Source organism: Crocodylus siamensis, chromosome 1 (genome assembly GCF_052110815.1).
Source record: "Crocodylus siamensis isolate JL-2025a chromosome 1, ASM5211081v1, whole genome shotgun sequence".
Classification (NCBI taxonomy): Eukaryota; Metazoa; Chordata; order Crocodylia; family Crocodylidae; genus Crocodylus; species Crocodylus siamensis.
The window spans coordinates 324757098-324780100 of NC_143395.1; the positions used below are offsets into that span (position 1 = coordinate 324757098).

Consider the following 23003-nt stretch of genomic DNA (forward strand, 5'->3'; position numbering starts at 1 on the left):
AAGTTAGGCTACAGCTAAGCAGAGGGTTTTTTTCAGGATTATAATTTTGAATTCTGACAATTGATTTTCCTTATTCCACATTTCACCCAATTATCCCTATCCCATACTAAATACATTACAGACACCAAGTTATCCTCACCTTTTCCTCAGCTTTAGTGTATTGATAACAAACATCACTCAACCACCATCTCTATTTCAGTTTAAACTTTTGTTTGTATTTGAGTGTCCTGAAGGGCAAAATATAGGGGGAAGAAGGAAAGGCAATTTTCCTAGACTGCCTTTTATTTAGTAGGCACCAAAATGCTTATGATTGAAACACACTTTCTACGAATTTTTTTTTCTTGCCACCAGGTATATTATTTCTATGGAAAGTTCCAGAATTCTGGTTTAACTTTCTTAATCTCTCATTTTCTTGATTAATTAGTACAATTTCTGAGCTGTTTAGTTCAATTAAAACATTATCAGCATTGAACATTTGCAGTATGTTCCTAAGAGGGTATGCCTGATACAGGATACTGAAACAAGAGAAGGCTGTAATTTCTACAAATAGTACAATGCAATGTAAACAGATAAACAGTGAACTTAAATATTCTTAATAAGTCTCATTCAATCTTTTTTTTAGTTTGCCAACATGCTAAAAAAAGAAAAGAAAAGAAAACCCAAGAAACCTTACACCATGCAAACAAAGTGGAAAAGAATACCAGAAAAGGCTACCACCCACAGCACTTTTTATAATAAAGAGCCAACCCTGCCTCCCATTTTAATGTTCCAAAGATAACATTATATAAACAGCAAGCTAAATTCACTACAAAAGTAAGTGAATAAAAAATGAAAGAGCTTGATATGCTGATCAATTTTATGGAACTTTAAAATTTACTATTTTAAAAATATTATGTAACTAGTAAACACATAACAAACCATAAACTTCCCTATTGAGCACTTTGAAAGATTTTGGTTATTTATTTTTGAAAACAGAACTGGCACCATAATTTACTTTTAGAGATTATATAAAGTTTACCTGTACTAGATCTTTATTACATATTATGCTGTCTGCAACAATCTTTTAATCCACATGTTAATATAGTAGTATTCCATGCAATCTTGCAGGTTCCAGACATCCACAGGGGATAAGTTAGTGGAGTATATGGATTCATGTTTTTACTGTATGAAGATATTGTTCACAATTTTTCATGATTCCTGGCTACTCAGTGTCCATCTGCTTTATACTCCAATATCTATTACAGTATTACCTTAATTCTTCAGATTTTCAGTTCTACAGCTAGCAAACACTATGTCAAAATTTATTCTATTCTCATGATGAGAGATACTATGTGCCTTAACTATAAACAGAGCATGCTAGGTATTTTAGCCTTATGTTGCATGTCTATGGACACTAAATTTCAAAAAGCTGTTTATTTTTCCACACATGCAGAGAGAGAGAGTTCCCAACAAGAAGTTGAAACAGTAGTTTTTTAAATGGCAAATGACTGTACCACTGAGTGAATTTATTGTCCATACAAGCCTCAAGGTAAATACTGGTGTAAGTCACACCCACTGAAACTATAAACCCTTTGTTGAATGGACAGAATGGAGCCGAGGTCATGGCTGCCCCTTAGGGGTTGCCTGAAAATTTAATAAACTCAGCTGGACTTCAGAGCTCTAAGGGAGTATATTTTACAGCTAATGGACATTATTATCATTGATCTTGTAGGACACAGACATCTTTTGCCCTTGACTATCAATTTGGTAGATTGTTGCCTCCATCTTCTTTGGTACAGGCCTCAGTAATCACTTTGGTATAAAGCTGCCCTGAAACAATGAAATTGGACCAAATGAGGGAGCGCTGGTGGTGAAAATCTATATATTTAGATCATATGAAGATCTGGAAACAGATGGAGGGGACAAAGGTAGAAAAGAAAGGAAAAAAGGTGACACAAGGAACAATGGCAGAGGCCGCAAGGATGAGAGTGGTGATGCCAGAAGGTACACAGGAGCAGAGGAGACTGGGAGACAGAGCAGGAGCAGTGGAAGAAAGTATGGTGGGTGAAAAGCAGAGGGCAATTTTAGCACGATGGCAGGCCAGCTCATCAGAAGTGGCATGGCAGGAAAACACAGAAGAGGCTCTGAGAGCAGCTAGCGAAGAGTGGAGGCTGCAGATGAAGGCAACATTAACCAGTGATGGGAGGCATATAGGATAGATGATGAACAGATATGATTTCCTGGAAAAGGTAAGTACTTGAGATTGTGAAGGTGCAGGCAGAACCTCTCAAATCAGACTTGGAAACTGACTTACTGGGATGAAAAAAAAGTGCGAGAATTATTGGAAGAAATATTCAGAGAAATGTGGGAGGGACATATGAAGAGGGATAAAGTTCATAGCAAGGAAAAAAAACAAAGTGATTCTAGTTTGAAAGCATATGGAATTACTAGAGACAGACATAAAAAGATGGATGGAAAAGGAGATCCAAAGGTTAATGTTGGTAGAGAAATTTAAGGGACAAATGTGACCTCTCAGGGGCAGGCAATTACTTCAGGCACAGGGCCGCTAACCCAGTTTTGGCAAGCTGTTGAGGGCCTCATGTGTAGCCCTGCCCCTTGACAGGTGCCCCGCCCCCTGGTCAACATCTTGGGACCAATGTCCTAGGGCCAGCACTGGTAGGGCCCAGAGCTACTCGTGCCCCTCCAGCCCCATGGTACAGGTGGGGGGGGGGGGCAGAAGGCAGGCAGCCTGCAGCCCTGACACCCCGCTCCATGGCAGAGAATGAGCTGGTGCTGAGTGTGGGGAAAAGCAGCCCATTCCCTGCCCCATGGCTGGCTCTCCCTGCTGCAGCCACGTGGGGCTGTCCTGAGCAGGCACAGGTGGGGGCCAGGGCAGAGATGCAGATGTTTGCAGCTGGCCCAGGTTCTGGGTAGCTGCTGAGAGCTACAGAGCTTGGGTTGGGGGGCAGCAGTGCAAGGGGCACAAGCAGGGCATCCTGCCATGTACCCCCTGCCCTCATTTTGTTTTGAACAGGCACAGGCAGTGCCAGGCAAGCTATGAGCAGTTGCAGCATGGGGCACTGGGCACAGGGCCATTTTTCTCGCACTTAGCACCAGCTTGTAACCCAGCGGTAGATAGCAAAAGTAGGGAAAAAAGATACAAGCATTCTTCTGGAATGCCAAAAAAAGAAAGGAAGGCTAGGGTTGAAATATGAGAGGTGGGGGCTGCTAGACTTGGAATTGTCTCATTGTCATCAACAGTCCCTTGAAGTTGAGGATGACATCCATCAGGCTTGATGGGTCCTCAGGTGACTGAGGAGCCTGGATACACACATTCTTTGGCAATGGAGGCCTGTTGTTGTCTGGGGGAGTGGGATTCACAGCCCTGGGCTGGTCTCCTTCTTCCTCCACCACTGCTGTTCCACCTCAGTATTGAGTTTTTGGGCCCTGAAGTGGTCTGGGACTTGGTGGACCAAGTGGTGCCACATCGAACGGTCAGCAGCCTGCTCCTCCAAGCCATTGGTGCTGATGCCTCCGTACCTGAGGGTGACCTTGAGTGTGTCTTTGTATTATTTCCTTTGGCTGCCCTTTGAGTGCTGGCCAACAGAGAGCTGGAAAAAGAGAACTGATGAAGGAGTTGGTTCTCGAACATCCAGACACAGCAGCCCATTCACTGGAGTTGATTTCTCAAAAGCAAGGCTTCAATGCCAGTGGATGCTTCATGGAAGATGCTCACGCTGGTCCAGCGGTCCTCCCATTTGATCCCCAGGATTCAACGCAAGCACCACTGGTGAAAAAACTCTCAAGGGTCTTAATGTGGCATCCGTAGATGGTCCAGGTTTCACCGCAGTAGAAAAGGGTGGTCAGCACAACAGTCTTGTAAACCAGGACCTTTGTCAACTTCTGACTGTCTCTATTTTCAAAGACATTGTTGCAGCTTGAAGAAGGTGGTACTGGCACAGCTGACCTTGTGCTGGACTTCATCGATAGTAGTCCGTTGAGAAGTAACTGCCAATATACAGAAAGTGCTCCACGTACTCCAGAGCCTCCCCGTCTATGTAGATAGCATGAGGGACGTTCAGCTGGCCTGGGGAGGACTGGTGGAGAACCTTTGTTTTTGCAACATTCAAGGACAGGACAAGTCTCTTATACGAAGCGTTAAAGAACTCTAAGGTCACTTGCACATCTTGGGCAGAGTGAGGCATCATGCAGCAATTGTCCTGCATTGTGGATGTCCTTGGTGGTGAGTTTCGTTTTTGCCCAGAAGCACCCAAGATTGAAAAGCTTTCCATCCAGTCAGTACTGGATACTGACACTGGATGGTAGATCATCTCAGATGAGGTGGATGATGAAGGACAGGTAGATGCGAACAGGGTGGGGGTGATCACACAACCTTGTTTGACTCTGGTCTGGATCTGGAAGGTGTCAGTTTCAGATCTTCCACTCAGGATAGTGGTGGTCATATCATCATGCAGGAGCCTCAGCATAGTGACAAACTTCAGCAGGCAGCCAAGGCATTGGAGGATGGTCCACAGAGCTTCACAAATTTAAGGAATTGAACACCTTAGTCAGGTCAATGAAGATGAGGAACAGTTCTTGATTTTGCTCCCAACGTTTTTCTTGGATCTGCCTGGCAACAAAAACAATGTCCACAGTGTCCCCAGATGGTTGGAAGCTACACTGGGTTTCTGGAAGGAGCTCCTCAGTGACGGGACAAAGGCAGTTCAGGAGGATGTGGGCTAAGGATCTTACCTACAACGGACAGGAGGGAAATCCCCCTGTAGTTCCCAGAGTCAGATTTGTCCCCCTTCCTGTATATGAGCACATATTCTTGAGATCCCTGGGGATGTCCTCTTTGTCCCAAAAGTGGAGGATAAGCTAGTGGAGTCACAATGTGAGCCAGAAGACACCAGTATGGTAGACCTCTACGGGTATACCATCTGGCCTGCAGGCTTTGTTGGTTTTCATTTGTTGGATGGCCCGCTTCAGCTCTGATGGTTGGTAGATTGCCAAGGGAATCTACCACAGGGAATTGCAGGACAGCTTAGAGGGTCTTCTCTGATATAGTGGACTCCTGGTTAAGGAGGAGTTCCAAACACTCCTTCGAAAGCAGATGGATGGGGTCATCGTCCTTGAGGAACTGGGAACCATCCTGTGATCGGAAGAGTTTTTTCTCCCCAGTGGAGCAGGGTCCGTAGGTAGTCTGGAAGAAGATATGCATGTCATACTGGTCGGCATAGCCCTGGATCACACACACCTTCTCCACCCACCAGTTGTTCTTCATGTCACAGCTGTGTCGCTGGACCTCAGCCTTCAGCTGGTGGTAAACTGCTGTCTTTCACCGAGTTCGTGGATGGCTTTTCCAGGTGATGAAGGCTGCATGCTTCCACTCAAGATCACAAATCTGAGCATTGCTGGCATTGAACCCATCCTGGTTCAACTGAAATGCAAACCCAATAGCCTGGGTGCAGGCATCTTGAACAGTGGACTTGAGTTGGTTCCACTATGCCTGAATGGAGATGTCATCAGCAATAGGGACTTGCTCAAGCGCAGTATACAACTGGGCCTGGAACTCCTTCTGCTGTCCAGGGTCCTTCAGAGCTGTGATGTTCAGCCATCTCCGGGAGGCCTCATGGGCTTTCCGGTGTTTTGACGCCAGGTTGATGTTCATCACTGAGCACACAAATTGGTGGTCTGTCCAGCACTCTTCAGCTCCCTTCATAGCCCTTGTGACAAGCATGTCCCTCAGGTCTCTACCTGAGACAATGATGTTATCCAAGAGGTGCCAGTGCTCCAACCTCAGATGCCTCCACATAATCTTGTTCTGGTCTTTCTGGTGGAAGACTGTTAGTTATGATCAGGCCATGTTGAGCACATTTGGTTAGGAGCAGAATACTACACAACATATGCAAGTATGGTATGCAAGGTAATAATAGAGGAAGAAAGTAAAGCACATACACCTGATTTCACACAGCTGAAATTCTGAGGAAATGGGGAGTACACTGGATTTCTTTGAAGAGTTCATGGGCCTAGCAGCTGCCAATTCTTTACATCAGGATGGAGGGTTCCATGCAGAGGTATAATACAGGAAGGGTAGTGGTTGAGGTTCTGAAGGATGAGAAGAAATTGATGCAAGTGGTAAAAGAGATAGGATGGCACTGGTGGGAAAATTCCAGAAGGACAGGTAAAGGTGTGTGGAGTGGTGGCAGGTAAACAACTAAAAGGTGAACATGCTGACCTAGTGGGGATTGTTGTAAGAAATATCTTGCTGGTGAGAGAGATGCAACACAGATGGACCCAATGAGTTCATCAAGGTGCCCAAGGAAAAAGGGCAGGGAAAAAAATGGTGGATGCGTTTTGGGAGCGTACATATGCAAAGGGAGGTGTGCAAAAGGGTACACTACTTTGAGTGTCACCAAAACAAACCTGTTAACAAGAGATGGTACTGTATGGACTCATACCAAAGGGACTAGAGGAAACATTACGAAGGGTTTTATTAGCATGTGTTGAAACTAATGTATGGAAAGTAAGAAACCTCTGGATTGTATAAGGGGTTGGCTTTCATTGAAAGAGTGCCTAAAGCTTGGGCTGCATGGGCTGAAATACATCAATTGGAACATGGAAGAGGTTGGAGAGGACAAGGTGGAGAGTAAGTGGAGGGAAAGGGATCAGCCATACTTGTTTTACTGAACCAAGAGACTGATGGAAGGGGCAGAGTTTCAAGTGGTTACTGAGGTAACAGTTTGTTTGTCCTATGGGGTTCTGTATGAAGAAAAAGATTTCTGCAAGGGTTTTTATTTTTGTGGGAAGCTGATGCATGTTGTTTAAGGGTTTAATAGATGTTGTTTCTGTGCTATGAAGTTCTGGTAAAACAAGAATATTCAATGTGTAGCTTTGGAAGTCCAGGATAAGTGTTTTTAATATTTTTTAAAACAAAGGTTCCATTAGTATGTTTGCCCAATATGTGCCATGTGTTCTATAGTCATGATCAGTGCCAGTTGCACTTAATCAGCTTCACAGCTGGTTTTCATTACTGAGCACTTGCTGCTTTTGGCAGCAGTTTAATTATAGACAATATATTTGAGTGAGATTTTCTTGTATGGATGCCAAAGATGAGGGGATCCCCCAACTTACTGGGGGGAAAACCTCCATCTTGTGTTTGATTAAATATGGTAATTGCTCTTCCAGTGAAAGCCAGGCTTACACACCTAACTGCAGAAGGGGCTTATAGACAAGAATACCAGAGACAAACATTATATTGCTAGGTCACCTGTTTAGTTTCATTAGCCCCACATGCTTCTTCTGCATTTCACTCCTGGCTTTTACTGCTCAGTTGATTTCTGCAGATTCCTTCCTCAGGTACCTAGCTTTCCATGAATTTTGTAAAGACCCCAAGCATTCAATTTGGGCTAAGGATTTCAGTAAGCGACAGGGTACCCAAGATTTAGGCATTACAGTACTTGAGCATATTTAAGGATCTAGCCTCTACCTACTTATTTTAGGTTCCTAGGCACCTTAAATACAATATGGGCCTCAACTGAAATTAAATACTTTTGGTTTTAGCTGAAGTTGAGAATGCTCAGAATACTTAAAAACAAGGAGGAAGCACAAAAACAAATAACTGATTATACAGACTCTTAAAAAATAGTTGTTCTAGGTATACAAGTAAAAAGTTTAAGCATCCACCTTTCTGCAGGAATCTTTAGAAATTGGGTTCCTAATTGTACCCTACCAAACAAAAAATAATGAGTATAAGAGATTTAATGTTTCATGTGCAAAATGCTCTTTCAAAATCATTTGCTTATAGCAATATTGTATATCAGAATATTAGAAAGCAAGGCACTTTTTCACTTTTGTGAGATATCTGAGATCTTGACAGTTTTGGAGTCTTTAATAATTCAGTGGCATATTTTGACAAAGAACCTCAAAATGTGTATCCAATATTAATGCAAATACTGAAAACAGAGAGATTCCCTACAAGAAACAGAAAGCACAAAAAAATTCCTTAAGAATTCCAGATCCAAAGTTCCCAACTGGTATAGACTTGGCTAATCCACGGTGTAGCAGCAGCAAAGAGAAGATATAGCTGACTGATTCTCGACTTCAAACTCAAGGCATGCCTCAGCACTTAGCTTTCACTTATTTTTTTTAGACTACGGGAAAAAAAATAAAAGCAATTCTTCTGTTACAAGGAACTCAGAAAGACTATGAAGGGTCAGAATGTTTTGACATTATATATTCCTAATGAAATCTCTGCGTTTATTTTGTGAATGATCTGTAGATGCTGACAGTGATAATACTGCAAGTCCTTCTACATACCACCGTTAAAAGAATCTTGTGGCATCCTGGTTAAGAATCACTAGTATAGCTAGAATGCAAGTTTGTATACTTGTGCCCTTCCAGGTTGTCCTAATCATCCTGGGCAGGCCACCTGCAAGTATAAGTATAGCATCCCTCATAAGAAACATGTACAACTATAATGAATCATGAAAGTTCAGCCAGAGAAGAAATTGCAGTGCATCATGGAAAAGATAGCCCAGTCATAGAGCCAGGCATAAAAAGACATAAAGCATCATGACAGCTCTGAAAGACAAAGGTTAATGCCGAACAGCCCAGAAATACTTGACTTCAACAGGACAAACCAAAAATCGTTTTCCTTATGGAAAACAATTCTTTACACCCCTCCCCCCGGTTAAAAATAAAATTGCTAACAATGTTACATTTTTTGCCCGCATATTTTAGTCCTCAATATCTCCAAGAAAAGGCTAGAGCCATTTTTGTCATTAGGTTTCATAATTTTTACTCAAGTTTCACTTGCTGTGTCAGACTCCAGTGACTAAGTTATCCATAACTTCACAGGCTAACTAAAAACAAGTCTCCACGATGCTTTTCAGCTAGCTTAATTAATAATTGATGTGGCCCCTAAATTCTTCATATTCTCCACTTTCCTCTTTATCTCAAGCAGCCATTCCATGACCATCCCCCATGATCTGGGCAATGATAGAGGTAAACAGTGGCTGTTCAGAAAGCACATCTCCCTATCACAAGCCATTTGTAAATTAGCAGCAAATTTTTAGGTTCCATTTTTCAATACAAAGTTGATATATTATATTCATTTGATTTACTTAGTAAAATCTTCTTGATGTTAACATATGTTAACAAACTATTGGTTTTACAAGGAAACATTTTAAACAAAATTTTTAAAGTATTTGTTTGGTTTTCAGCATAAACTTCTGTGTAATTCCAAAATTAATGTTTCTCCCTATAGTTCCGTACACCTATCATGTTCTGGTGTTATGCATCGTGACACTGCAAAGCACTGGAGCCACCAGCTGTTCAAACACTGCAACAACTAGTTACAGCCTTTTCACAATATGGTATCTTTTTAATTGAAAAAAAAAAAAAAAAAAGCTCAAAATGTAACAAGAAGTCAGAAAGTATACTTTACATTTAGTTTCCTCGGTCATTTAGTGACAACACATTCATCATTATCGAGAAAAGAGAAGTTTGGATTTAATTAATTTAATTGTATTTTAGATTTAGCTGGCAATGGGATGCCTGTGATTGCAAGACATGAACTCAGTGACCTTTCCATCATTTCCAGCCCTTTAATCCAATGCAATACTATTATTTATTCATTTCCAGCTACCTACTGCCCTTCCCAATAAAGGCTCAGGGGAGCTTACCATAAAACAAAAGAACACCTTATAAGACAAAAACATGACAAAGAAAACACAACAAGATATTCCAGTTGCCTTTTAAGGTAGTTTACCAGTTTTTATTTTAATTGTCTGTAATATGTACATCTTTGGTACTTAAAGAAAATACTAATCTATTAATAGCAGATGACAGAATCAGTGTGCGCCAATTCATAATAAATTATGAGATATCATCATTATTGTATTTTGTTTATACCAACATATTCTTTATAAACCTACATTAAAAATGTCCAAATGATTTGCATGATTTTATTCATATCCTTCTGCAAAATAAGGTTCAGAGCTGATTCACTGTAAACAACTGAAGCTTTTAAAAATCTTGGAAGTAAATTTGTGATGGTGATATGTATAAATTAAATTAAAATTTAATGGTGCCGGGGGGGCAGGGGAGGGGACACATTCCAGGTTCAGAAACTTTAATATTAAATACCTATTTTCAACTCTTTTTTAAAATCACACTCTTTATTTAAAAGAACATTTTTCTTTAAGGTTTTGTTATTTTTAATACATCTCCTAGAAGCCCAAGATTATGCTAGGAGATTTTTCTTTCCCCGCTCCTCGTAGTGTCTATTTGTAAGTAGTAACTGTACATAATTAGCCACACAAGAGCTGTTTAAGCAATCTCACCAATTTCAACAGAGTAGCACCAACTAGAGGCAGGTAGCACAACTCTGGAGTTGTTCAGAATTGTGTGTAATAGATTGAGGGGCAAGGATTTTTGTTAGTGACATGTTTTATTGGCTCAGCTGCATTATTGGGATAAAGTTAGACAAGCCTCCAAATACAAGACATTTTTTACCACGTAATAACACTGAAACAAGTTATGGAGTAACACAGCAATGTGCACTCCGTAAGGCACCCTGGTTATTTAGTAGGATGATCATCATATCCTTTAGTTTCCAGAAAAACTCCTAATGTAAGCTTAGTTCATGTTGATCTATGCTTATCTCAAGGGAATAAAGTCCTCCCCCAAACTATTTAATTGATTTATATTAAAAAAACTGAACCAGGTAGGCTCAAAATGGGAAGACAGCAGTAACCTGGCTCTTTTGTTAAGAGGGTTTTCCTCAATTATGACTTTAAAATAAAACCATCACTTGCTGCAAAGAAATTGACTTTGTGTCACCATGAAAATTAAGGCAGGCCAGAAAAGCAAGCAGATGTCTTAACCCTTTACCATACTACAAATGCTTAAAATTTTGTGACTGCGGTGACCGTCGTAATTTGTGCCATCTGTTTGCTTATGGCAGGAGAGTGTGGGAGGTCTGTCACTGCCCACACTGTAGCAGCCAACAGCAGGAGCTCCTTAGGCTTCAGGGGCAAATCTTGTTAAGACAAGGAACCTGGGTGCCACACCCTAATATAGGGCACTCATCCGCAAGCAGGGATTCCTCACTTGCATAAGTGCACCCCAACTTGGGGAGCAACTATATCCCTGCAAGAGATTCTCCTGGCAAACCAAGCATAGGTAGGGGAACTCCCAGGGGTTCCCTCATCTGTTTCCAGGTGCATCCTGGGAGGGTGTGCATAAGCCACTGCCATTCATGGTCTGTGAATGCAGAATGGGGAATTCCTATGGGAGTTAGCTTCTTCTGTGCTTGCAGAAAGGTGCTGTGAGAAACCCCCCACACCCCAAAACAGGTGAAGTATCTACAAGTTGGGGGGGGGTTCCCCTGCTTGCAGACATATACTCCAAGTCAGGGCATGGCCTAGGGATCTCCTCCAAGATGGGCCCCTGAAGCCCCAGAAAAGGCAGTGGCCTGACTTTGTGAGAGAACTGCCCTGGCAATGTCAGTAAACAGTGACATAGATCAACTCTGCTGCAACGCTGTCAGAACTGTTTTTGCTTCAAAGATGACATCTGTTTCAGACAATGAGTGCACTCAAAGGAAAAGGGACTAAAACCAGCTTTACTAGCTAGAGGCCTCAGGTATACTTGACAGTGTCTTAAGCTCAGCACTATAGAAGACAACTGAGACAATTAAGAGAATGAGTAGATACTATCACTAAACATTGCCTGGAAAAGAGAAAATCTACCAGGTACTGATTGTAGTAAAAAGAAAGCTAAATTGATTGTATAAAAATTATACTGACAATGATACTCTGCCAAAACTTTCAACTGCTTTTCCCAGCACATACACATATGGAAGATAAAACTGGTAGGTTAAGACGACTTTGAAGGTAGCCACCTTGGCCTAGATCCAAGGAAAAAAAGACAAACTTGCTTTTCTAGTGAACCAGGTGAAAAATAAATTCAACAAACAGAAATTATCAGTAGCCCCAGAGAGGCAATATGCCCTGGTTTTGGCCAATGGTAGGCAATCTGCAGATCTCAGCTCTGATCCAACCCGCAGAAATCCAATCCAGTGCATATCAGTGACAGAGCTGTGCTGTGCTTCCCATCGCTTCTGTACACACACACACACACACACACACACACACACACACAGAGGATTTAAATTATCAGTTTGAGTTAAAAAAAAAAAAAAAGCTTAGTTTCAGTAGGGTCAACTACTGAAAAACAAAATTGATCAGACATATCCATTAGCTCTGGCACATAAATTAGAGGTAAGAACATATGTAATCTGAAATACTACTCTCCTAAAACAAACACTTAAATGCTGTAGTCCATAAGTAACATGTTCAACAATAACTGCTTGATTACTGGAATAGTTTTCTGTTGTTTTACTGGTAATTTTGATGTCTTTAGAAATGTTCTTATAACAAACATTTAAGAAAACTGGACATAATTCAGAAATCCACTGAATAAATAGTGTAACATTTTTGTGTGTGGAAGTCATATTGTATTATGCGAGAGATAAAGCACTGCTCTACCTCGTACTGGCTGAGGATGACCTAAAATCAGCGACCTAGCGATCAATGAGAAGCTAGGTGACAGTGACCATGAGCTGATCACCTTCACCATCCGCCGTAAAGCTGGAAAGTCAGTCAGCAACTCCGAAGTCCTTGACTTCAGGAAATCTGACTTTAACAAGCTCAGATGACTTGTCAGTGAGAGACCATGACCCCAGGGGGAAGGAGGTTCAGGAAGAGTGGTTGTTCCTTAAGGGAGCAATCCTCAAATGCACAAGCTAATTCTATTCCATCTTGGAGGATAGGCAGCAAGAGGGCACAGCAGCCCGCTGGCTCTCCAGGAATCTAGCAGACCTCCTAAGACTAAAAAGAAAGGCCTACAAAGGATGGGATTCACCTCCAAGGAGGAATATTCTGCACTGGTCCTGTCCTGAAGGGAGCAAACCAGGAAAGCCAAGGCTGCAAATGAACTCCAACTAGCTTTGAGCATCAAGGACAATAAAAAGTCCTTTTTAAGATATGTGGGGAGCCGGAGGAAAAGCAAGGACAACACTGGACCCGTGCTGAACAAGATGGGACAACCGACTCCCAGGAAAAAGCCAACCTATTAAATAAGTACTTTGCATTGGTCTTTCTTCAGTCCCATGGGACGCCCATGCCCGCTACGGGACAGGGAGGTCCAGGTAAGGGAGGTCCCCTGCCCTCCATTACGCTGACCTCATAAAGGAACACCTTGAGAGGCTGGATACCTTCAAGTCAGGTGACCCTGACAATCTACACCCCAGGGTACTCAAGGAGCTGGTAAGCTTCATAATCCATGCCAGAGGCTGGGCCTTTGAAAGCTCCTGGTGCTCTGGTGTAGTGCCCAAAGACTGAAAGAAGGCCAATATGGTGCCTATCTTCAAGAAAGGGAGGAAAGTAGATCCAGTTAACTATAGGCCCATCAGCCTGACTTCTATCCCGGGGAAGATCTTAAAAAAGTCTATTAAAGAGAGGCCATCCTTAATGGACTGACCGATGCCAACATCCTGAGGGATAGCCAGCACGGGTTTGTTGCGGGTAGGTTTTGCTTGACCAATCTCATTTCCTTCTATGTCCAGGTGATACATCACCTGGACAAGGGAGAAGAGATTGATGTCATATACCTTGCCTTCAATAAAGCCTTCGATCTGGTATCCCATGATCACCTCTTGGCAAAACTGGTCAGTTGTGGCCTTGGGTCCACCACGATCCGCTGGCTGGGAAATTGGCTCTGTGGTCAGACCCAGAGGGTAGTAATTGATGGCAGTCACTCATCATGGTGTCCTGTGACCAGTGGGGTCCCTCAAGGCTCTGTCCTTGGACCCACATTGTTCAACATCTTCATTAATGATGTGAACACTGGAGTCAGAAGCAGACTGGTCAAGTTTGCCAATGACACCAAACTTTGGGGCAAAGCATCCACACCAGAAGACAGGCAGGTGATCCAGGCTGACCTGGACAGGCTCTGCAAATGGGCGGACGACAACCTGATGGTGTTTAACACCAAAAAAATGTAAGGTTCTCCACCCTGGGAGGAAAAACCTGCAACACCCTTATAGGCACCGCAGTGCTACAGTGGCTAGCACTATGGAAGAAAGAGACTTGGGGGTCATCATTGACCACAAGATGAACATAAGCCTGCATTGTGAAGAGAAGAGCCACATGCACGATCAGAGGACAGGAAAACACACCTTATGACAACAGGCTGAGAGCCATGGGCTCTTTAGCCTGGAAAAGCGCAGGCTCGGGGTGATCTGACGGCCACCTAAGTTTATCAGGGGTAACCACCAGTTTCTGGGGGAACGTTTGTTCACCAGAGTGCCCCAAGGGATGACAAGGTCGAACGGTTATAAACTACTACAAGACTGTTTCAGGCTGGACATAAGGAAGAATTTCTTCACTGTCCAAGCCCCCAAGGTCTGGAACAGTCTGCCAGCGGAGGTGGTTCAAGCACCTACACTGAACACCTTCAAGAGTAAATTGGATGCTCATCTTGCTGGGATCCTATGACACCAGCTGACTTCCTGCCCTCCAGGCAGGGGGCTGGACTCGATGTTCTGAGGTCCCTTCCAGCCCTAATGTCTTTGAAATACATTGAATAAAATTTAGTATATGGAGAAATTCATTACCTGGATTCAAAAAAACAAAACAAAACACCATCACAAAAACATCAAATTAATTCAAGTACGCTCTCCTCAAGACTAGAGGAAATAACCATACAAGTGTGACTATATCATAAACAACTTGGATAGTACAACAAAATTGGTAATCAATAACAGGGATCCTGGAAAAATGTCGATTCTGGGTTATTTTTAAAATCAGAAAATTTTGTTTTTAAATCAGAGAAAACCAGGATCCCCGATTATTACTGCGTTAATTCACTTATAACTATAAAAACAATTTCTAAGGCCCCTGGCAAACATTAAAATTATTGTGCAAATGGGATCCGAGGAACTTTATGCCCAATCCCAGAAAATGCAGATTTGGCCATGCCAGATGCTCCTGAAGGGAAGCATGATTTTTGGAATCAGTATAAAATTCCTCAGATGCTACTCACACAACTACAGAGCAAGGAGCCCAGCGCTGGGGACACATTCCCCCTGCGAGGTCCTCCAGGCACTAGCACCACTGAGGTACATTAACATGGAAACAGTTCCCCAGTGCTGTGTTGCACTGGGGTGCTTTGTAAATTGGAGGAAAGCAGTCTTGGGCCTCAAGTCGGGAACTGGGGATTAGAGATATTAAATGTGCAAGAGTTTTATGACTTGTTTCCTATTTTATCATGTCAAATTTGCCAAACATGGCTCCAGGGCAAATGTGAATCATGCTATAAATGCAGCATCTACCAGGGGACAAAAATTCAGTTACATATTTGGCTTAATATCCACTTCAATATTATTAACAAAATAATATGTAATATTGACCTAGACCAGGGAAGAAAATAGAAACAAGAGGAGGCTGTGGTTTAAGTTATATCTGTAACAACTGGGACAGATTTAGGATGTTTATGCATTTTGTTAAAATTTAGAAGTTTTCATTAAAACTGAAGTTATATTAAAAGCATATATATATTTCATATCCCTCAGCTTCACAAACTCTTCTTCTTAGCATCTCTAAAACATACTAAAGTCTTGTTCTTCCCCATACCTATGAAATAAGCAGCAGCAAACAAGTCTTGCTTCTCAGTTTCCACTCTGAATCAGTCTTAAATTGCAAGCAACTACAAGGCTTTTTCTTGTAGTAAAATGGGGGATGCGAAAGTGTGTGTGGACAATACATCTCAAAGAACAGTGACTGATAAACAGACTCTTTTAGCTATTTGTGCACATATACATTCCTGCTGCGTACAGCTCCAAAGCTTTGTGTCCACACACACTTTTGCATCCTCAGTCTCTCCGACTACAAGGAAATCCCTCATAAATCGCATGCAATTTAAGACTGAGGCAGAGTGGAAACTGTGCCCTGGAGTGACCAAAGGACTTCTCTATTAAATGCAGTATCTGCTACAGGCTTCCACAATTGTTTAGTAATTACTATAGATACATATTAGACTCTAGATGGCTGCTCTGCAGATGTCACTTTTAATGCAATGAGGCAACAGAGGTAGTCTGAGCTCTGATGTACTCTAGAAATTGAATCATCTAGAATGATCATGGAGAGAATTTCAATTTGGTGGTCTCATAACACTGTTTCACACAGCCCTGTATCTACTTAGGGTCTCTGAACTGTTAAGTTCTGTGCCTTTAGATTTAACTATGAAAATAGAACTACTTAATATGTTTTTGGAAGTAATTTTTCTGTGCAGATAACAGGCCAACATCCTTATTAACACTACTTAAAAAAGCAACCTCAGGTCAAAAGGCATGTGGCAAAGGGCATACTGGCAAGGTAATCTACAAGTGCAGGTAAATGTGGAGATCACTGTGGGTCTGATATTTCTGATAGGTCCATAGAGCAACTTTTATTCAGGAAGAATGCAATGGGGGGGGAGGGGAGAGAATATAACCTACCACCTTTGAAAGTAACCCAAAATCCAGAGTTTTCAACAAAATTTGTTTTTTTAAAAATCAGAGAAAACTAGGATTCCTGGTCATCACCAACAGGAAAGAAATCTTCATGGAATGTGTAGAGGAACAGAGAGCATCTTGCCATAGGTTCAAACAGTAACATTACTAGAGAAGCATTATGAATCCTTCTCTGACACAAAAAACCATAGCCATAAGAAATCTGAGTGTGACATGATAATAAAATATAGGACAGTCATAAACTAGTAGTTGATGGGCTGAAGAAGTCAGTAGGTGTGCTTTTACTGAATTAACACATGGTGTTTTGACACTCCAACTGATGGTCTAGAACAAGGAAAGGCAAAAATATGGTCCACAGGCCAGATCTGGTCGGACAGTAATTTCACATGGCCCACAGGCAGGTGCCCACCAATTAACTGCATCTGGCCCAGCCCATGACTACCCCTGCTGTGTTCCACATGGGGCTGAGCCCCGCCCACTCCCGCCAGGGCAGCATGCTGTGCTCCCACCCTCATGCATAGCAGTCCCTGGCCAATACATAGCTTGCAGGCAAGGCTGCTGCTACAGCCATCTCAGAAACCGCTCAGCTCCCTTGGTCTTCCAGTGGCTCCTCATGTCCTTATGGCAGCACTCCAGGCAGCAGGTACAGAAGCAACTGTGTGAGGGGGAAGCTACAGCTGTCTGGAAGTATGGAGCCCAGAATATAGGCCCCACTCAGCAGGGTGGCAGGAACATGGAGCCTGGGTTGACTCAGTTCCATAACATGGGGCTTGCTGCTGCTCATGTACAGCTTCCAGGACCTGGAAGTTTTGTTTTTTGTTTTGTTTTGGTTTTTTTTTGGGGGGGGGGAGGGGGGACGGGGGACAGACGACACCACCTGCCAGCACTCCCTGGCCAGCAAGGGCCAATTTCAGAGGGAGCACGTCCCCTTGTGCACTGTCTGTGGGCTGAAGCCACATGCCACTAGGTGGCTCTGCCTGTGTGGGCCAAGAGCACCACAAGGGCTTACTACCTACTGCTGCTATTAATGGTGGGGGCTGGGCACCATGAGGGAAGGTGTGTGGGGGCTCCCACAGACACCCCACCATACCCACAAACCTTCCCCCACCTCTCACACCCACACCCCCCTACAAACCACATCCCCGTGACCCCCTATAAACCTACCCACACACCCCCTATGCACAATTTACAAGAGTAAGACTATTTTCAGCTCTTTTGCTATCACCTCTATATATACCATGGAAACATTAGGTATTACATACCAGGGTTTTATCAAGCAATGGAAATAAGGACTTTACAAGTCAAAGAACGACTGAGCCAAGTCCCTACCTCTTCATGTAGTATTTAAAAATAAAGACAAGCTTGGCTATGTTAAGTCCTGTATGGAAAGTCATTCTCCCTTCCTCTCTGGAACCAGAAACAGCCAGTATTTAAAATTTAAAAAATTAACACCCCCCCCACCCCCAAAATACCCTTCTCCTGAAGCATCGGAAATTCAGTCATCCCCAGAACCAACAAGGAGTGAACTTGCCAAAGCATGCTTCCACATGCTATATGCAGGAGTTGTTTCTGTAGTTCTATTCCAGCCCAAATGTGGTAGAAATGGTCTTGACGGTAGTGGAAAAAAGACAAAGGTGGCTATGTCTACCTTTCCAGCAGTATTAAAACTTCCTCTGTACCAGAATTATCACAGTACAAGGTGATACAAGGGGCAGAGAATGACTTGTATCTGTGAAACCTCAGACCTAAATATTAGGAGGCTTTGGTAGGCAATACTGTTCAGCAGATAAAGGCCCATGAAAAATTGGTTGCGTTTGTGATGGAACGCTATTCAGCACATACAGCTGGTACTGTTCTCTATTCCTAGGGATAGAGAAAAAGATATTAAGAATGCAGGGCTACCAAAGAGTCCTTTAACAAAGAAAATGCCTTTGTCCTGTAAGTTCCCAGTTTAAGATCCAGAAAACTAAGGTCTACTGTCATCTAGACCTCTTTTAGGCCACAGCCTTGGAACCATGAAAGCCTCCTCATGACTACCATGGTGGCCATCAAGTGAAAGGCTGTGTCCAAGGTATCAAAAACAGTCTACAGCTTAGTCATGTCACTTACCTGACCCTCCAAAAATCAAATGAAGAATGGAGTTCTATGAACCTTGGAGAGGTCCTCTGCCATCATAGCAATAGGCCTGAATACCTTGAAAATCACAGTGAAATATGGAGGTCTCAAAAAACTTACAATTTAAAAGTAAAAGCTAGTAAAGAAATAAGTCTTTTCCTGCAAACAAGTTTACCTCCCTTCCACCATTGCTCTATTTTTTTAAAATGATATTCATTCTCCTTTGAGGAAACTAGCTTCCTTTCTCCTAACTCAGGGGTGGGCAAAATATGGCCTGCGAACCAAATCCAACTGGCAGGTCCCTTGGTCCTGCCTGGCTGAGGCACCACATGGCCATGGCATGTCTTGCAGCCCCCTGAGTACGCAGCAGGACTGGGATGGCTCCTAGCTACCATTACCATTAGCCCCAGCAGGGAGCAGCATGCTCAGCCCTGATCCTGGATGCCCCGCAACATCTTTGGGCTTGTAGTTTCATTGTGTCTAGGGTCAGAAGGGACCTGAGCAGATCGAGTCCAACACCTGCCATGGCAGGAAAAAGTACTGAAGTCAAACGACCCCAGTAAGGTGTACATCTAGTCTCCTCTTAAAGACCCTCAGGGTAGCAGCCAGCACACCTTCTCTTGGAAGTTGGTTCCAGATCCTAGCCTCCCTGACTGTGAAGTAGTGCATCCTGATATCTAGCCTAAATCTACCCTCTGCCAGTTTGTGACCATTATTCCTGGTCACTCCTGGTAATGCACAGGAGAACAGGGACTTCCCCAGTGCCTGCTGGTCCCCTCTGACTAGTTTGTAACAGGCAACTAGACCCCTCAGCCTTCTCTTGTGGAAGCTGAACAGGTTCAGGGTCCTGTAGCCTCTCCTCGTAAGGCCTGCCCTGCTACCCTCTGATCATGCAAGCAGCCCTCCTCTGGACCCTCTCCATGCTGTCCACATCCCTCCTGAAGTGCAGCACCCAGAACTGAATGCATTACTCCAGCTGTGGCCTGACCAGTGCCGCATAGAGGCGGAGGGTTCACCTCCCTGGACCTGCTTGAGATGCATCTGTGGATGCATGATAAGGTGCAGTTGGCATTCCTGACTGCCTCCCCACACTGCCAACCTATGTTCATCTTGACATCAGTGATGACTCCAAGATCCTCTTCTGCCTCTGTACTGACAAGGGAGTTCCCCAGCCTGTAGGTATGGTGCTGATTGTTCTTCCCCAGGTGCATCATCTTGCACTTGTCAGTGTTGAATCCCATCCTCATCTCATCCACCCACCCCTGTAGCCTGTCTAGGTCTGATTGCAGCCTATTCCTCCCTTCTAGTGTGCCCACATCCCCCCCACATCTTAGGTGTCATCAGCAAATTTGAACAGGGTACTACTTACCCCCTTGTCCAAGTCACTGATGAAGATGTTGAACAGTGCAGGCCCGAGGACCAAGTCCTGCGGAACTCCACTGCCCACATACCTCCAGGTCAAAAATGACCCATCCACCACCACTCTGAGTGCGGCCCTCCAGCTAGTTGGTGACCCATTTTATTGTGTGGGTGTTAACACCACAGTCGCCCAGTTTCTTAACAAGAACAGGGTGAGACAGTGACAAAGGCCTTCCAAAAGTCCAGGAAGACTTATGTCCACTGCTACCCCTGCATTTGGTGATCTGGTCATAGAAGGCCACCAGGTTGGTCTGACAGGACCTGCTAGTGATCCCGTGTTGATTGCCCTTAAGCATAATCTCCCCTGCTGGCCCCTTGCGGATATGCGCCAGCATAATTTTCTCGAACAGCTTGCCTAGGAGAGGTAAGACTAACCAGCCTATAGTTTCCTGGGTCCTCCTTCCTGCCTTTTTTGAAGATGGGGACCATGCTGGACCTCTTCCAGCCCTCCGGTACCTCACCAGAGCACCACGAGTACTCATAGAGCTGTGCAGGGGACTTGCTATGACCTCAGCCAGTTCCTTTAGAACTCCAGGGTGGAGATCATCCGGACCGGCTGACTTGAATACGTCCAACCCCTCCAGGAGCTCCCTAACTAAATCCTCACTAACCCGTGGCCCAGGTGTGCCTCCCCCGGGGCCCGAGGGGGGCCCAGCAGGGAGGTGGCTGTTCTGGTCCCTACTTAGGAACACAAAGGCAAAGAAATCGTTAAACATGTTACCTTTGCCACCTGGTGTGACAACCAAGTTTCCCATCGCGTCCTGCAAGGGCCCCACATTACCCGCGACCTTCTTTTTACCCCCTACGTATTTAAAAAAGGACTTCTTATTGTCCTTAATCTGGGAAGCTAATCCCAGTTCCATCTCCGCCTTGGCCTTCCTAACTACCCCCCTACATCCCCCAGCAACTACAGAATAGTCCTCCCTGGTGATGACCCCTTCTTTCCATTGGATGTAAGCCTCCTTTTTAGCAAGGAGACATTCCCAGATGCTTTTGGTGAGCCACAGAGGCTTGTGTGCTCTCCTGCTCCCTTTGATCCTCGTTGGGATAACATTCTTTTGGGCTTGGAGGATCGTCTCCTTAAGGAGCGACCACTCTCCTTGAACACCTGGCTCCCCCCTCCCCTCCGGGACCTCAGCGCTTCTCCAACTATCCTTCTTAGCTCGTTGAAGTTTGCCCTCCTAAAATCTAGGGCTGCTGCCTTACCGCATGCCTTTGCCACCTTGCACTGGTGAATTCCAGCAGGTGATGGTCAAGCACCCGCAGCCCCCTCACCAGGTCATCACCCGTGACCAGCACTAGGTCCAACAGGGCGTCTCCCCTGGTGGGGCTGTGCACCTCCTGGGTTAGATGGAGGTCCTGCACTCTGGCCAAGAAACTATGTGAGCATTCAGACCTGGCTGACTATTCTTCCCAGCAGATGTCTGGGAAGTTCAGGTCTCCCATGACTACCACATTCTTAGCCTTCACTACTTCTATGAGCTGACCCAAGAATTCCTGGTCAAGCTCTTCTCCCTGGTTGGGAGGTCTGTAGTAGACTCGCACTGTTAAGTCCCTTTCCCCTTGACTGCCTTGTATTCCAACGCAAAGCACTTCAGAGTACCCCTCCCCTGACTCCTTGCTAATTGACGAGGATGTGTATTCCTCCTTAATATTGAGTGCCACGCCTCTACCTCTTTCCTATCCTGTCCCTCCTGTACAGCCTATAGCCCTTGACATTCACCGCCCAATCACGCGTTGTGTCCCACCACGTTTCTGTAATCCCCATTATGTCCAGGCTGGTGTCAGCCAGCAGGAGGGTGAGTTCCTCCTGCTTGTCACCCATGCTACGAGCGTTTGTGTAGAGGCATTTGAAGCCTCCTGTGGATGTGTGTACTGACCCCCTACTCCAGCGTTACCCTGGTCCCCTTCTCTTACCTGTTTATTCGCTTTGCTCTTTGGTCTGGGCTGGGCTGTAGTTGTGGGTGCTGTTTGGTCTGGCAGTCTGATGTTTCCTCCGCCCTCATCTTCCCCTTCCCACGACGAGCCTAGTTTAAAGTCCGCTGGAGGAGGTCCGCCATCCTAGAAGAAAACACACACTTATCTTTAGGGGAAAGGTGGAGCCCGTCCCATCCCAGCATGTCTCTCGTCATGATGTGCCGGTCGTGCCTGAGGAAGCGAAAGCCCTCCTCGAAGCACCATTCCTGCAGCCGCCAGTTGGTCTCCGCGATACATGTTTCATGCCGTCTGCCTTGTCCACTCACTGGCAGGATAGAAGAGAAAACCACCTGTGCACCCATCTCCTTCAGCACGCACCCCAGAGGGTGGTAGTCCTCCATCAGGCGATCAGGGCTCCTCCTGGCCGCATTGTTAGTGCCCACATGGACTAGGACCACGGGGTAATAATTGGTGGGTTAGATTCAGGACGTGAAAGGGATGCTCCAAACCGTAATCCTCGCTCCAGGTAGGCAGTATACCTCGTGTGCCGAGGGGGCCCAGCGACAGATGGGGCCCTCCGTACCTCTCAGGATGGAGTCACCAATGACGATCACGCGACGCTTCTTCCTCCTGGCCTTCTTGCCTCCTTCAGCTTGCACGCGACACAGCGAGCGTGGAGTTGGCTCCTCCCCGGTTTTGTCCTCTCCTTCCTCCTCCTCCAGGGCTGCTAGGACTTCGTACCTGTTCTCCAGCCGGACTGGAGGAACTGGTGTTGCCGTGTCTCAAGCAGCCCTGGCAAGGGAGGTGACCGTCCGCCACTTAGCAGTGGAGGGCTCATCTTGAGGTGCATCCTCCTTAGTCGTACAACCCTGCAGGGAAAGAAAATATCTGTCAATTTCCTCCTCAGCCTCCCTGATTCCCCTCAGCCTGCTAACCTCCTCCTGGAGCTCCCTCACCTGCATCTCCAGGGCCCTAAGGCAGGTGCCTGCAGGAC

The 23003-nt window shown here is 44.7% G+C and overlaps 1 protein-coding gene across 1 annotated transcript in view; it reads right to left on the minus strand.

Annotated features, from left to right (window-relative positions):
* The window catches only part of GPC5 (glypican 5), a 1214889-nt gene that overhangs the window by 1179633 nt on the left and 12253 nt on the right, over positions 1–23003 (minus strand). Inside the window, exons 2-3 of the mRNA XM_090023649.1 lie at positions 22010–22878; positions 18668–18751 (exon numbers count right to left, since the gene is read on the minus strand). The gene's annotated coding sequence lies outside the window, so the exon portion shown is untranslated. The remainder of the gene's footprint in view (positions 1–18667; positions 18752–22009; positions 22879–23003) is intronic.